Source organism: Pleurodeles waltl, chromosome 6 (genome assembly GCF_031143425.1).
Source record: "Pleurodeles waltl isolate 20211129_DDA chromosome 6, aPleWal1.hap1.20221129, whole genome shotgun sequence".
In the NCBI taxonomy this organism is placed as follows: Eukaryota; Metazoa; Chordata; class Amphibia; order Caudata; family Salamandridae; genus Pleurodeles; species Pleurodeles waltl.
In genome coordinates, this window is record NC_090445.1 from 420730325 (window position 1) to 420747358 (window position 17034).

The following is a 17034-nucleotide window of genomic DNA, read 5'->3' on the forward strand; positions in this document are numbered from 1 at the left end:
TATCTACACTCAATGATGCCCCTCAAAAGCTGTGGTTCTCTTTGGAAGAAACATTTATTTCTCCCTTTTCCCATAAACACATTATATTTATGTCTAACCCCCCAAAATTCTGGTTGCACAGCACTATCTCCCATTCAGTCAACTTACTGAAACCTTTTTTTTTATTTTGCATCTCACCCCCATTAATCAATTCTTTAGCAGTCCTATTTGGCACAATAGTTCTCTTAGGAAACAAGGTAAAACCTTGTGTTGGAAGGCTTGGATGACTGAAGGTATTCTTCTCATTTCCCTATTATATCGTAAAGACTCTCTCATCCCTTTTACTACTCTCTCAGCAACTTATAATCTCCCTATTCGCATGAAATCCCAATATATCCTTCTTTCTACTCTGGTCCAAGAAGCCCTCAATAAACTTATACATCATAATCATTCTTCTCTTGCATCATCTCCACACCCGATCGTAACTTATAGTTATCCTAGGGCAGCTGGAATTTATAAACTTTTAAGAACGTCTGTTTCACCTAGACTCAAATCACCTATTGAGACATTGTGGGAATCAGATCTTGGTGTTGTTTGGCCAACTTTTTTATGGGATCGAATATACTCCTGTACGCCTTTACAAACTCAAACTTGCACAAAATGACAATTGTTGGCGCTGCCACACTCAGCAGGGTACTGACTTTCAATTTTTTTTTTCTTGTCCATCCCTATCTACTTTTTGGTCCTCAATCTGGTCTCGCATTTCAGCAATAGCTCAGATCTCCTTACCAATGTCATATGAATTACGGTTTTTGGGTGGCATACACGATATCTGGAGTTCCTTCAGGCCTCTTGGAAAATTGGTGGACCTTTTGCTTTCTATTGCAATCTCTCTTATTACTTCTAACTGGAAATCTTCGGAGAACATTACTCTCAGACAGTGGTGGAATTCTGTATGTTATCCTCATAGACTTCACAGCTACAAGCTTGATTCAACAGGAACTTTCTTCAAACGTCATCAGCTATGGTTGCCATTAAGTAACTATCTCTCACGCACTGCGCAGGAAATGGATTTTTCTCCTCCTTTTTAAAAAATGTCAATATATTTCCTATTTTTCTTCTTATATATACTTATTTCATCTTACATTCGCTGTAACTAATGTCTATTACCTCTCTCTCCACATGGCTATCACTTGATTCCCTTTTCTATCCCTATAGCTCTTCTCCCTCTCCCTTTCTCTTTCTTCTTTCTTTATTCAAACTTGGAGTCTTTGATACTATGTTGCTAAATATGCCTAATTCATTTACACGTTTAATAGGCATTTATAAGTACAATATTCTTTATGCATATATATTCACAACTGCATATCTCTGTCCTGGTAATGCTAAGTTAATGTTCTTGTATTTGACTCAATAAAAAACATCTTGAAAAAAAAAAGACGTAGCTCTCGTTACAGAAAAGTTTGGAGACCCCAGAATCTTGATACATATTTTGGTCCCAAGATCAGCATATCAATCGATATACATTTCCCTACAGGAAACAAAGAAAAGGTGAAAATGTAGCTGGATGTGTGACCTCTTACAGGTAATGTTTACAAATTTTAGGCTTGCAATTTTAATGCAAGGAATTTATGCATGATCAAACAGTAATGCAAATCTGCCTAAGGATAGCTACGGGCCATTGGTGACTGCTTCCTAGAAGAAGCAATGTCTGTTGCACACAGGACAGAATTGTCTGGAAAATCTGTGTTGTTTGTGGAGGATTAAATGAAGAACCTTGGATGGCCAATAGAATGGGGAAAAAGGCCTTGTGTGCCTGAGAGAGCGGTCCTCTCCCTGTTGAATGTCCAGCGGGTTTTCCCCCTTTTATCCCCCTGGTGGAGTCCTGGGGGTTCTTTTTGTTTAGTTCATGGTTGTGGAGAGGAGTACATTGTTGGGGGTCCCTTCCCTTTCAAGGGGACTTTTTCTCACTTCCATCACCCCCTTCCTAGACTGTGGGTGTATCTTTGATCCACAGAACCTTTTAGTTGTATTTCTTAGTTTGGATGGGGGATTGTTGCCTTCCTGGCCTGGGAGGACGGGAGGTGTTGGATTTTTCTGTTGGTTGTTTAGGTTATGTGGGGTCCCATGGCTGGCTGCTTTTCCTCCTCCTCAGCCTGGGCATGGCTATGAAACCTTCCTCTGCTATGTACTCCCCTTGGGGTGGATTTGGGCTTTAGTGTTGTTTGATGGGGAGGAAACATGTGATTACAAATTCCTCTCCTGGAATGTCTGGGTCTGCATCGCTTGGTCAAGTGCTATAAGGTACTGGTGTATCTGAAAGGCAGGGGTGTTCATGTAGCATTACTGCAGAAAACCCACTTAAATGCTATGGAGGGCGCAGCCCTCTGCAAGAGGTGATGTGGACATGGCGTGTGCACCACTTACTCTGCCTTTGCCCAGGTAACCTTAATTGGAGAAACCAGGGGTCCCATTCCAACTTACTAGTAGCACAATTGATACAGAGTAACGCTACTCTGTTTTGACGGCTGGATTACATGCTCACAATGTTTCTTTTGTTAATGTTTATGCCCCTAACATTGACCAATCTTTGTTTTTGGACAAACTGTCCCAGGTGCTGGCTCCTTTGTTACCTTGGGAGCTTATTATGGGTGGCGATTTCAACTGTGTAGCCAACACTGATCTGGACCACTCTCATTCTCTTCTCTTCTCCAAGACTCCCCTACTGTTTACTTGGCCAGGAAGTTCACTGCTTGGCAGGGTCACTGGGGCTTGGTTGATGGCTGGCAACATCGCCACCCACTAGATTGGGATTACTCCTTACACTCAGTCATGCATGGGCGACTTGATGCTCTCCTGATATTCTGAGGGCCATCTCCATCATTGAATATCTCACCCGAACCATCTCAGACCATAATCCCCTCTTGCTGATATTAAAGTTGGGTGAGATGCACATCTGTATTCCTAGCTGGTGCCTGAAGGTGGTGAATCTAGAGGACCCCGTATCACGAGACAGTTAGGGAGGATATCCAACAGTGTTCTGATAAGAACGCTGGCTCAGCTTCCTCTCTGCTTGTGGAGTAGGAAGCCTTTAAGGTGGTTATTAAGTGGCGCACTTTGTCGGAATCTGGAAAACCCTGCCGTATGTCCCTCAGGTGCGCCCTGCTTGTCGTACAATGTATTTTAACATTATGTGTCAGCATGATTGTTGGGAAATCTGAAGCTCACACACCCCAATCTTACTGATCAAGCTCGTCCCTGCCTACTGCCAGACTTTGTCGTTCATGAGCAGACCCTCTGGAATTGGGAGCACCTGCACTTGGAAAGACCAGACCTACGGCAGGAGCTACTAGATGCAAAGGAAAGAGTAGCGGAACATATGGAATGTCTCTACTGTTTCAATCACAAAGCATATATGTTCCGGGCACGCACTGAAGGGGATGGGTCTGGCCCCTTATTGGCTTGATTGGCTAACCCTTCTCATCACGGTTCACAGATTCTGGAGTTCGTGACTGTGAATGGTACCCACAATGTACCGAAGGAGAGATCAGTCACTCCTTTGCAGACTTTTATTCTCTCTGATATGCTCCCCGAGAGGTGCCAGGGGACTGCATCATTAATGAAAGATTGACTGCTTTACCACCTAATGGACTGACTCGAGAGGTAGAAGATGCACTGGGGTAGGATTTCACCGATGAGGATATCCAGCCTGAGGTCAGGCGTATGGCCTGTGGAAAGGTTCAAGGGACTCATGGCCTCCGGGTGGAATTTTATGCGGCTTATCTTGACATTCTTTCCCCCCGGTTGGCAGCCTTGTACTAGCATGCGCTGATCACCATGACGTTGCGCACCACTCTGCAAGAGGCCCTTACTTTCCCTCTGCTCCTGCCGGGGAACCCTGCCATGGATGTTAACTGCCTACCGGCCCCTGTCAATGTTAGACATTGATGATAAAATTCTTGGTGGTGTGCTTGTACACCGTTTACTTCCCATTATGCTTGAATTAATTCACACAGATCAGTACGGGTTTATACCGGGCCGGTGTACGGCTCTTAATGTCAGGCAACTACTGATGATCTTTCACAATTAATTAGGTGCTTCAACTTACCTGAAGCAACTGAAAAAACTAAAAAATCTTGAAAAATACCTTCACCGGTTGTCAGCTCTATATTGAAGATAAACAATTCACGAAACTTAAGAGGAATGAGGCAGATTGTCGTAACAGGAGGGCTTTTACCTTCGCTCGCAAATATGACAACATTAAAATACTAAGACACTCACAATCAGATCTCCTAGGATCTCTCGTAGGGATCTCCTACAATACTTCAGTCAGTACAACCGATATTTCCAGTAACTCCAGAGGGGGCAGCAAAACACCAGACAATTCAAGTGGTACATATGACAATACTACATGTAGTAAACCTCTATCTTTTTTAGAGGAACTAGCACGGTTCAGATGAGGACAGAAACTGAACCACAACAAACCAGGGGGCAACACCAGAGGACAAGACTTGGCAGGAAGGGCAGGTACAGCACACACAGTGGAAAGGATGGCAACCAGATCAGTGACACAAAATCAGAAGAACTAACTAATATACATAAGGTTCTGTGTAATAAATCTAATTCTGTCAATGAAGGTGTGCAAATTATCAACTTGTCTGTTGGACATCTTACCGAAGCACAAATAAAGATCTTGCTGTTAGGATTGGGTTTTTATCCTACTTCATCCCCCAATTTTGCCCAAATACATGTGGACCTATTAAAATTCACTAGACATTTGAAACTGAAGAAGCATTTTGGGGACAGACTCATGCCCACCATTCCCCACACTCTTGTCTGCACCAGTCAGCAACAGGACCATCAAGGATATCCAGGACATCCACATTTTTATGTCCCTGGAACATGCCAACCCACCATCCATGGCAGAATTACTAAAACACCTGAATATTTCTCCCAATTGTGTCTTAAATAGTGGTCTTAAACCTCCTTTAATACATGTGCTCCCTTCGGATAACTCAATTGATATTTTTTATAAGGCAGTCACAAAAGACTTATACTGTTTAGAGGATAAACATAACCATCAAATCCACTACATACACACCAATCTTACCAATGTTGAGCTTAGGGCACTCAAAGAATAAATCAATAATAATGACATAGGTCCTCATTTTGTGGTTGGCGGCAAATGCCACCTACTGCCACGGAGACAGCCGCCAATATACGGTCGCCGTGGCTACTGACCGTCCATGCCATTATGACCGTAGACAGAATATCGCCAGAAGACTGGCGGAATTCCATCGACGGTCATGACGGCGGACAGTGGTAAAAGCGCCATGCCAGCAAAACACTGCCTACCGTATCATGTTCCGTAATACGGCCTGGTGGTGTTTTGCTGGCAGACAGCGCCGCGTCCCGTCTCCTGCCGGAGGACCCCCTGCAAGCAGGTAAGTCAGGTTCTCCGACAGGAGAGGGGGGTGTTGTGTGCATGTGTGGGGGGGGTGTGACTGTGTGTGAATGCGTTCATGCGTGTGTAATGCATGTGTGCATGAGTGGGTGTGAGTGTACGTGCATGTTGTGTTGTGTGATTGCGTGTGTGTCTGGATGAATGTTCGTGAGTGTTGTTGTGAGTGTGTATGAATGTATGAATGCATGGGTGAATGTGTGTATGCATGTGTGTCTGGGTGTGTATGTATGTGCGTGTGTGTGTGTAAATGTGCGGGGGTCGGGAGAGGGAGGGGGAGGACTCTGGGGAAGGGTAGGGGGCGGGGGGACCCCTATCAGAATTCCTTCCCTGGCACTGATAGTGCCTAACGCCATGGTTTCAGTGGCGGTATTGAATCCTTGGCAGTGGGCAGGGTCATAATGCCATGGGCAGCCTAGTGACGGCCTCCAGGCTGGAGACTGTAGTCTCCAGCCCGGTGGTCATTACCGTCATGGCGGTCGGTGTGGTACATTGGCGGTTTGGCTTTTGCCAAACCGCCAATGTCATAATAGTGGAGGTAGGTACCGCCAGCCTGTTGGCGGTAATACCTCCACTATTCTACCAACTGCCAGGGTTGTAATGAGGGCCATAGTCATCAGAGAGGCTGATAAAGGGGGCATTGTGGTTATAATGAATCGCAGTGATTACATCAATGAGATAGACAGACAACTTAAGGACGGTCGGGCATATGCTAGACTTACTGGCAACCCTCTAACCTCCATGACTACATGATCAAGGATAAAGTGACACACTAGCGAGATCTTTGTATTATTACTGACTCGGAATTCAAATATATGCACAACACGACTCCACGTGCACCATGCATATACATCTTACCTAAAATACACAAACCCGGTCCATTTCCACCGGCACGGCCTATCATATCTGGGTTAGGCTCCCCCACGGAACATATCTCAGAATTTATAGATGTATACCTCCAACCACTGGTGCAAAATCTACCATCCTATATTTGTGATACAAAGCACTTACATTGTCAACTAGAGGACATTGATTGGATGCCTGAATGTTGTTTTGCCACACTAGATGTTGTCTCCCTATACACCTGCATTCCACTAGAGAAGGGCATACCAGCACTTATTGCTTCCCTCTCAGATAGGGACGCAGCCCTCTATGAGCATACTGCCATGCTGATTGAAATGACCAAATTAGTTTTGGAAAATAATGTTTTCTTACACAATAGCAATTGGTACAAGCAGATTCAGGGAGTGGCCATGGGTGCTAGCTTTTCTCCATCATTCGCGAATCTATACATGGGCCATTTTGAGAGACAACATTTATGGAGATCTTGCCCACATGGTCTTACTGAATACATTCTATATTGGGGAAGGTACATTGATGATATCATCATAATCTGGACAGGTAGTATATAACAATTCCAAATACAATGTGAGCACCTTATTAATAATGATTACAACCTGCGCTTTACTCAAAATATAAACAGCAAAAGTATTGAGTTCCTTGATCTCACCCTATATCATGAAAACAATAAGATCATGTCCAAACTATATAGGAAATCCACTGTCTGCAATTCAATACTGCATGCACATAGTGCTCACCCATCATCACAGATTAATGCCATTCCATTACGTGAAATGACTAGAGTACGACAAAACTGTAGTGATGACCATGTTTTCATGCATGAATTGGAAGTGGTTGAACAACGGTTCCTACAAAGAGGTTATTCTAGAAAAATCACATCAAAAGCCAAAACCAAAATTCTCAACACTTCACGTGCATCTCTTCTGACCCAGGGGGTGGGCACGTGGCCTATAAAGAGACACATCAACATGATTACTGCATTTAACCAACAGAGTCATGCAATACATCGCATTTTCAAACACCACTGGCATCTTTTGTTATTAGATAAGACATTACATACATTTATCAATAACAGACCTCAGATCACCTACAGCCGTGGGCAGATATTAAGAAATAAGTTATGTCCCAGCTACATTGAGATGCATACACATAACCAATTCTCTAATTGGCTACCGCCCCAAACTTGTGGCTTCTTTAGATGTTCATGTTGCAATGTTTGCCAATTTGCCATGGATAAACTTGTTACATTTTCATATAACTCTGCACATACATATGAGATACAACAGTTTATTAACTGCAATAGTAAATTTATGGTCTACTGCATTGTCTGCCAATCTGGACTTATATATGTGGGAAGTACCATCCGTCCCCTTAAAGAACGAATCCAAGAGCACATTAGAGCCATCAGGAATAATTGCCCCAATTACCCCTTGGCTGTCCATTACAATTCGGTACATACAGAATCTGAGGTCCTAGGGATCAGGTTACATGGCATCACACGTATTACTAGAGATGTTAGAGGGGGTGATTTGGTCTCTAAGCTCAGGCAATGTGAAGCTAAATGGATCATCAAACTCCGCGCAGTTGAGCTGGACTTAAACGTGGATAGGCAACTACATGTTTTTCTCTAGTACCTATTTCAAACAACGTCTGTTGGCTGTTTAACATATATACATGATTTTTATAACTTTCATTTTGGGATACTATTCAATTGTAATATGTTTCTTCCAATCATCTACTATAGTTTCTAGTTACATTGAGGTTTGTTATTACGTCAATGTGGGGACCCCGGACCCTTTTTTGGAGTCATTTTATATAATCTCTTTGTTTCCTAATGTCATATTTATATATGTTACTTACAGCTCGTTCTTGCATTACATATAATATCTGTATTACAGTCTTTCTTACATTCAATTTAAGTACTTGAATATTGTAAATATCTGTTCTATTGTGTGACGTTTCCATTTGGTGTACTCTGTTCATTACGTTTGTAAGGCATGTTTAATTGTTGATACCATGCTACCTTTTACAGCACTTTACGATTTGGAGATTACCAGGACACCATGGTAAAACAACCTTTGTTTATCTTTTCAATTGGTACTATGACTTTTGCTTTACTTCACACTCTATCTTCCCCTTCTATCATCCCCTCTCTTTCTTAATACACTTTAACATCATTACTAGTGTAATATGCATGCTTGGCCACACTGCAAAATGGCCACCGTATTTGTTCTTCTCTTTCTAACTCTCCCTCTGCCCCCGTGTTTTTCATGTTCTTCATAGCTTTTATGGTCCTTTTGTTTTATAAACCTTGCCCTTTCGATTTTTGATTTATTTCAGACATTTCCACCCTCATTATTGCTGTCCCCTATCAATGTGGCATCACGACCTCTTCACGCACAGCCTCAGGCTCTTGCCTCAGTTATTTCTAATCTGTTCTGATTTATGATTGGGATATCTTTTTTGGCGTCTCCTGCTCTGTCCCTTAAACCATGTGCTTAGTTTTGCTTTTGCCTTCATTTTTATACTTTTTTCTCTGTAACGTCAGCCTAAACATTACTTGTTTACATTTCATAACACAAACATATACTACACAAAACCACTGGTGTTTGTTTCAGTTTTACAAGCTTCTACTTCAGATGCTTATATTTGCTTCCCTTTACAAACTCGCTGTTTTAAATCTCTATAGTGTCTAGACCACGTTTAGTCACCGGTTTTTTTCTATATATTCTTGAGTTGTACAACATTCCCATACACATCTCAAGTTTTACATATTATTATTTTATATTTCCACAGGCATGAGACTTACTATGGTCTCATACAACTATGATCTTTTTTTGACAATACTATGAACAAGTTACTTAATACATTTCTTAGGCATGCTGTGCCTACCTTACTTATCTGGCATTTCTTAAACCGTGCTTACTCCCAGAGGTATGCTTTCTCTATTTATCCGTCTTGGTAATAGACCACCATTCCTATATAGTTCCTTGTAGGTATTCAGCACATAACTAGCACGAACGATGGTGACGGGGCCTCATCATAACACCTTACTCATTGCATGTATTAGTGCCATCACTATCACGCTGAGGCACCTAGGACACGTCGGTAGAGGGTACTTTGATCTATCCACACAATTAATGGGTGTGTTTCCACGATCCTTCTCTCACTCGTTGTTTTTACTCATTGATATAGGGGCAACTTACTACTTTTTTCTCCTTTGTGGATGCATGCTTCACAATTTTGATTCCTATACTACATTGACCATGTTATCATCCTCGAACGTTTCGTGATAAGGATTGATCACCATAACTGTTGTATATATCTTGCAGCCTTGAAAAAGTCACCTGTTGTGACGAAACACATGTTGGCTTGCTTATGCAATGATGCTCATCCATTTGAAAACGATGGCTGTGGTTATGAAGTGATGATCATTCGATGGACTTCATGTTGATGTCTTCTAATAAAAGAATCTACCCTAACTGAACTTAACTGAAGCCAATTACTGGCGAACATCAAGAAGGTTTTCAACAGCCTAGCTTGAGGCTTTCTCTGCGCTGTCATGCTTTAAATGGGAGCCTCATTTTGTTTCATTGACCTTTTTATTCTATGCTGATCCTGTTGCCAGGATCCGCCCTGGTCGCACAATCACGGAACAGTGTGTTGTGGGGCGTGACACCCACCAGGGATGCCCACCATCTCCTTTGCTTTTTGCCATAGCAGTAGTACCACAGGCGTGCAGGGTGCATAGTGGCTTGTTCTTAACTGGCATTCAGTCCCCCATGGTATCTCATTTCATCTCCCTCTACGTGGATGATGTGGTGCTCTAACTGCACAACTTGTGCATGGAGCCTGAGCAGGCAGCATGTTTCCTCACGGCCCTTGGAGAGGCTTCTGGCCTCTGTGTGAACTGGCTGAAAAACAGTCTGGCGAAAGACAAGAGCCCTCTGATTTAGGTGACATGCACTGGGAGCTACCGTGGTGCAATACCTTTGGGTTTGGAACTATCAGACTCTCACTGATCCCTTAGAGTGCAATTTAGGAATGGATGGGTCACCACGACCTCACAGCCCTTGGGGCATGGTGGATGAGGGTTCTTGTTCAGATGAGGATAGAGTCCCCATACTCTCTGGATATTCCCCTGTGGGCACTAGTAACACACACACTTGAGGTGGGAGGAGAGATGGCTATTGGACTGGGAAGCAGACAGGTCTGGATACAATGGGCGTATTATATGCACATGGTGTCTTGTAACCATTTGCTGACTTATGCACGGAGTTTGACATCCCAGCAGGTTAGTCCCTTCTGTATGGTACTCAGACTACAGCTGTGCACACTCTGGGGAGGACGTAGAATACAGCCTAGGCTCCTCCATAATTGCCACTTCTTATTTGACACCTCTAAGACTTGCTGTCTGGTCTCGGGATAGTATACTGCGTTACAAGAGGATATCTGTTCCCCCTTGCGGTGCTACGGGGTTGTGTGGAAATTGACCTTGGATCACCCTTGACAGACATGAACTGGTCTAAAATGTGAGAGATGGCGCCTCAGATTTAGAGGAATGTCAGTTTCAGATTAATACACTTTTACTTCCTTCACCAGGCATATATCACACCCCTGAAGCTTAGTATTTATTTTCCACCAACCCCCACCTAATTGCCCCCGCTGTCATGTTGCTGCAGGTGATCTTCTTCACATGCTCTGGGGGTACTCTCAGCTGGTTCTATATTGGACTGAGGTGGTGCATCTGTTAGCAGAGGCTACAAACGTGCTTTTACACCTACGCAGCGGTTCTGCCTCCTGGGCCTCTATCCTCAACCTGCTAAATATAGAGTCACTATCCAGTTGATTGACCTGGCTTTAGTGCTAGCTAAGCAAAGAATTACTATGCTCTGGAAACATGCTGAGGGCCCTCGCTTAGAGACTTGGAGGGCAGATGTATTGCGCTGGACGATGGGGGAAGGGATTGCTTTGCTCTGTGAAGTGTACCAGCGTAAAAGGCCCATGAAGGTTGCAAGAGCATGGGACACTGCTTTGGCTAACTTTCAGGGGAGTGAGAGTGACGATGATGTTACTGACTAAGGGCCTCATTATGACATTGGTGGTAAATACTGAATACCGCCGCGCTGACTGCAGCCAACATACAGGCCCGGAGGCAGACATCCGTCTGCCAGATTATGACACATACACACAAAACCAACAGAAGACAGCCACAGCCACAAATCCGCCTACCTGGGGGAATGCGATGTAGCTGTACATGTGTTTGAGCAAGGCTGCCAAAACCCTTGCAAGCACAATAGAGAACATTGGCTGTGACATACCTGCAGCCAAGTCTACTGTCACCTGGAAAGAGCCTGTTGCAGGAAATGGAGCACTGATAGTACCTTCACAAGAGTGGGGATTACTGTGGTGCAACGGATAGCAGGTGTTGAGATGGGGCCACTCACCGGAAAAGCAGGATGACTGCAGGGGCGATGGTATGTCCCCCTACCTCCTGGAACACCTCTCGGCACTTCCTGGTGGACACAGAAACCCCGGCAGGTGCTCCAAAAGGAAAGGGGTAGTGGAAGACAAAGAGACAAAACACTGCCACGTCTTGCCGGAACAGCCAGGCACCCTGTATCTTCGGGGGGGAGGTCGTTGTTGACAGAGTGATAGTAGATTTAGTATACTCAACTTCCTTGAAACTGAATCTCTCTTTCTGAAATGGGCACGGGAGCGGTAGAAGAACACAGGGATGTTCCAGCACTTTTCTTGGATAATAACTGTTGGCACAATTACTAACACTGCATTACCAAAAACCCAAACTGAGTAACATAACAATAAGTACTGCAACACTAGGGCTGGCTTCACAGAGACTCACTGTTGCACACTACAATTAGAACTGTGGTTGCACTTATCATGCACAAGAAAGACAAACAAGGGCATTAATTATATCACATATAACTTTCCTGCATGCATAGGGTTAAACTAAAAGGAACAAAAATAATCCAAGAAATACAAATGTTCATTCTGTGTTTAAACAGTTAGGGTGGCACAGTTTGGTTTGGTTTCACTGTGTGTGTGAAAAACCCTTCAAAAGCAAATTCCTCAAACCTGACACACAGGCATGAATGACACAATTCAAATCCAAGAGTTATGCTATTAGACAAAGAAAAGTCATGTAAATGCTCTTTTAAAATTGCACTGTCACTTTTTGTAGTACTTGAGCTCAAGCAGATTTCCTAAAGCACATTTAGGCAAGTAACTACAATAATAATGTAGAATGTTCAGAAATGCATTTGTCTCTTCAAGATAAGCACTCTGCCAAAATACGAGGTCTGAAATACACCAGCTGTTCTAGGAAAGCGCGACGCTCAAAGAACAAACTCCCTGGAGAATGCTAGTCACTTAGCTGCAGTCTTTTCCCGAGTGCTGGAGAAATGCCTGGTGTCAGCTGGTACAGGAACGAAGAAAAGAATTGCCTCAAAAGCCCTGAATACGAGGATGACAGCAGGGGCTGGACTGCCAAATTATGCCAAATCAGATGCTGAGATCAGGAAGTAAAACAAAGCCAAGCAGGGAGGCATGCTTCACTCTGCTATTTATAGCCAATCAGGAAAGCAGTTGAGTTTCCACATGTGGATGAGTCACCACACCCAATTAGAAGCACATGTCTACACCACACCCAATTAGAAGCACATGTCTACACCTGCTCACATTAGCAAACAAGCATTGGTAAAATAAGCATTGATAAAACCAATTGTGTAACACAGCACATGATGTTTACTTAGAAACATGAAGGTTTAACCACGAACAGAGATATGATTTAACCCTAATCCCTGGGGATGCTGACAGATAACACAGGAGGCACCTTGGGGATTCCTGACAGTCCTCGCCACCAAGGACCCTCTGTAAGGACGGGGGTGGAAAGGTCAGAAGATGGACTTTTTTAGTAAGACGTGGAGCATGAACTATGGACACGGGTTCCCAGGAATTGTCCTCAGGCCCATAGCCTTTCCAAGCCAATAAATAGTGTAGAACACCACGGACGCACCTGGAGTCAAGAATTTTGGCCACTTCAAATTCCCATTGCCTGTGTAGTTTTACCGGGGGAGGTGGTGGGGCATTGCGGGTATCAGGGGAATAGGGACAGAGTAACGATACATAAAAAATGGGGTGTACCTTGAAATTATCTGGCAATGTCATTTCTACTACCATAGGATTGATGATTTTGGCAATAAGGAAGGGGCAGAAGCAACGCCAAACTGTGATATAAATTGGGGTCACGATCGGAAACAATTGTGGTGGGCAACCCATGATGCCGTTATATGTGTTGGACAAACAAATCAGAGAGCTTGGAAGCCGTAGGGAGGCATTATAATGGAACAAAATGAGCCATTTTAGTTAGGTAATCTACAACCACCCATATGACAGTGTGTCCATTGGAAGCTGGGAGATCAGAAATAAAATCCATACTTATGGTATGCCATGGGCTACCGGAATTGGCATGGGAAGCAACACTCCTGTGGCTGGAGTGTGTGGGGTTTTAGCCCGAACACAGGTGGAACAAGTCTGGACATAGCTTCTGACATCCTGTACAAGTGTGGGCCACCAAAACCATCTTTGACAGAGATCTAACATCTTTTTTTCACCTGGGTGACCTGCAAGGACAGAATCATGTCCCCAATGTTACACTGTATCCCGTAATTCTTTGGTAGGGACGTACAACTGATTACCATGGTATAGTAAACCCTCTTTTTCATACATATCAGTTGAACAGGGAACCTTCTGTTGGGCTACCTGTATTTTCTCAAGGAACTCTTGGGAAGTGCACACAGCCACGATTTTTTGGGGGGTGTGCGAGGATGGCAGATTTATGACGCTGAATAGCAATATCGTGGTTTCAAAGAACTGTCTTTTATTGGTTCTTGAAACAGTTTATACGATGAGTAATATGTACAAAGTTTATGGAATAGCAGTAGGTTGTAGAGTAGTCCTCGGGTTGACCTCTTGGCTCGTCCTCCTTCTTCCTTCCCAGGCCTCGCGGGGAGCATGGAAACAAGAAAATAAATAGATACGGTAAGTGCGGGGGGCTTGTTAAGGCTTAACTGTTCTTGTCTTTCCCTTTTCTCTCTCACTCTCTTTGTCCCTGTCTCCGCTGTCTTCTGACTGTCTTACTTCTTTTCGCCTGTGTTGTCTCTCTTCTGGTTCTCCTGCCAGACTTCCTTCCTGCCTGTTCCTTTGCGTCCTGCGCTTCTTGCTTATGTACTGTTTTCCGTCTTTCTTCTTCTTTTTCTCTCTCTCTCCTTCTCTCGTTTATTTGTTTAGTGTACTTAATTGTGAATCTCTTCCTGCGTACGCTCTATCTTCTTGGTATCGTATTTCCTATATTTCTCTTCCCTTTCTTTGCTGTATCTGAATGACTGCTATTGTTTTCTTGCCCCCGTCCCCTTTTCCCCACAGTGCTCACCATCAAAAGTGCCCGCTCACCCTCTCCCCTTCTCCCCTCTTTCCCCTCCTCTTCCCCGCTCCTCTCACCTCCCGCCTCCCTTCCCCGCTTTCGTCTCCATACCTGGAGAGGCCACGCTTCTCCGGAAGCGTGGCGGCGTAGGAGCAGGCTCCCCGGGCCAGCTGTCTCCAAGTTTCCTCCGTGGTACTCCAGCTCCCGTCGGCTCCGTCTTCCGGCCGTCCTCCTCCTCGATGGTGGGTTCCTCGTCCTCTTGCTCCTCCTTTGTCACTCGTATATCTTCACTCCCGCTCGCCTCTCTCCTCGATATCTCTGACGCTCCGCTTTTAACCCGCAGTTGGTCCCGCGGTTGCCATAAGCGATCAATCAAATCGCCGGGGTCTACAGTATGCACCAGGTCGTGTGTGGCAGAGTCAGCACAAGTAAGGGAACTGTGTGGGTCGGAATGGAGCGACCCATCACAGGGGGTATAATGCTTCTGACCTGTTCTAGCACAACATCAGAGGAGAAACCCATCCTAGACAACGTGTCTGCCTTTTGCTGTGTAGTACCGGGCCTATAGGTAATTACAAAGTCAAACTCGTTAAAGAATAGAAGCCAGCATAATTGACGAGGTGTCAGGGCCTTGGTCGCTTAAAAAAAACTGTAAATTATGGTGATCTGTGTAAATAGTTAAGGTGTGTCTAGCTCCTAGTAGGTGGTGACGCCATTCCTGGAAGGCAAGCTTGATAGCCAGAAGTTTCCGCTCCGCCACCGTGTAATTTTGCTCTGCGGGTAGCAATTTCTTTGAGAAGTAAGCTGCTGGATGGAAATGCCCGGACTCAGGATCTCGTTGGGACAAGACACCAGCCACTGCCATTTGGGAAGCATCTGCTTCCACGAAAAATGGCTGAGCTGGGTCGGGATGATGGAAAATGGGTGCTTCAGTGAATGAGTTTTTAAGATGTTGGAAGGCTTTCTGCGCTTCTGCATCCCAGAGGAACTCAACCCCCTTTCGTAGGAGACGGGTTATGGGAGATACCACGGTAGGAAAGTGGGGTATAAATCTCTGATTAAAATTAGCAAAGCCCAAAAACTGTTGCACTCCCTTGATGGATCTTGGGGCTACCCAATCCAGGATGGCCTGTACCTTGGACCTATCCATGGAAATTCCATCAGGAGTGATCACATATCCCAGGAATTCTACAGTTGTAGCGTGAAAAACACATTTTTCCAGTGTGGCGAAGAGATGATGCTCACAAAGCCGTTGTAAAACCGCTCTTACATGCCCAATATGTTCCTCAGTGGAAGACGAACAGATCAAAATGTCGTCTATGTATACCACTACACAGATATCCAAAAACTCCTGCAGCACTTCACTGATGAAAAATGTAAACGCTGCAGGAGCGTTACACAACCCAAAGGGCATCACTGTGTACTCGAAGAGTCCGAATTTAGTTTGGAATGCCGTCTTCCACTCATCCCCCTTCATCACTCCGATCAAGTGGTAGGCACCCCAGAGGTCGAGGTTAGTATGAATGGTCAACTGACGTACCTGATCTAAAAGTCCCGTCATCAACGGAAGTGGATACCGATTTTTTATGGTCACTTTTTTCACTGCGCGATAATCTATACAGGCGCGCAGCTTGCGATTCTTCTTGGGCACGAAGAACAAAGACGACGATACTGGTGACGTTGAATGATGAATGAAACCCTTAGCCAATAGATCATCCAGGTAGTCTCGCAGGTATCGAATCTCAAGCTCAGAAAGAGCATACACCCTACTACATGGTAGCGTTGCCTCTGGAATCAAGTCTATACGACAATTGTATGACCTGTGTGGCGGCAGCTGGATGGCCTTCTGTTCACTAAAGACATCATGGAAGTCCTTATATGGTGCAGGAATGGCCAGTGTGTCATCCGGCTTGATAGCCGTACTATGTGTGGACCCACAATGCAGGGTGTCACTAGTAATGGTTTATCTTGGTAACAGGAGTGCCAGCAATGTTTAGAGCCTAATGTCACAGTCCTTGCTGCCCAGTCAATTTTAAGATTGTGTAACTGAAGCCAGGGTATCCCCAAAATGGCTCCAAATACTGGAGTATCTATGAGGTCAAACTGAATTTGTTCTGTATGGTTGTTTGCAAAAAGCATGGACAAGGGTGTTGTTTGATAAACGATAAGCCCGGAGGACAATTCTGAGCCATCCACGGCTCTGACTGGTTCAGGGATGTCTTTTCTGACAGTCATAATATTTAGGGTTTTAGCCAAACCCAAGTCTAAAACGTTTCCGGTAGCCCCAGAG

The 17034-nt window shown here is 44.4% G+C and overlaps 1 long non-coding RNA gene across 1 annotated transcript; it reads left to right on the top strand.

Annotated features, from left to right (window-relative positions):
• Positions 1 to 1519: 1519 nt before the first annotated feature.
• LOC138301950 (uncharacterized) lies at positions 1520 to 9740 on the top strand. The gene is made up of 3 exons (XR_011205184.1): positions 1520 to 1564; positions 8334 to 8367; positions 9634 to 9740. It is a non-coding gene; the product is annotated as an uncharacterized lncRNA (long non-coding RNA).
• The last annotated feature ends 7294 nt before the right edge of the window (positions 9741 to 17034 follow it).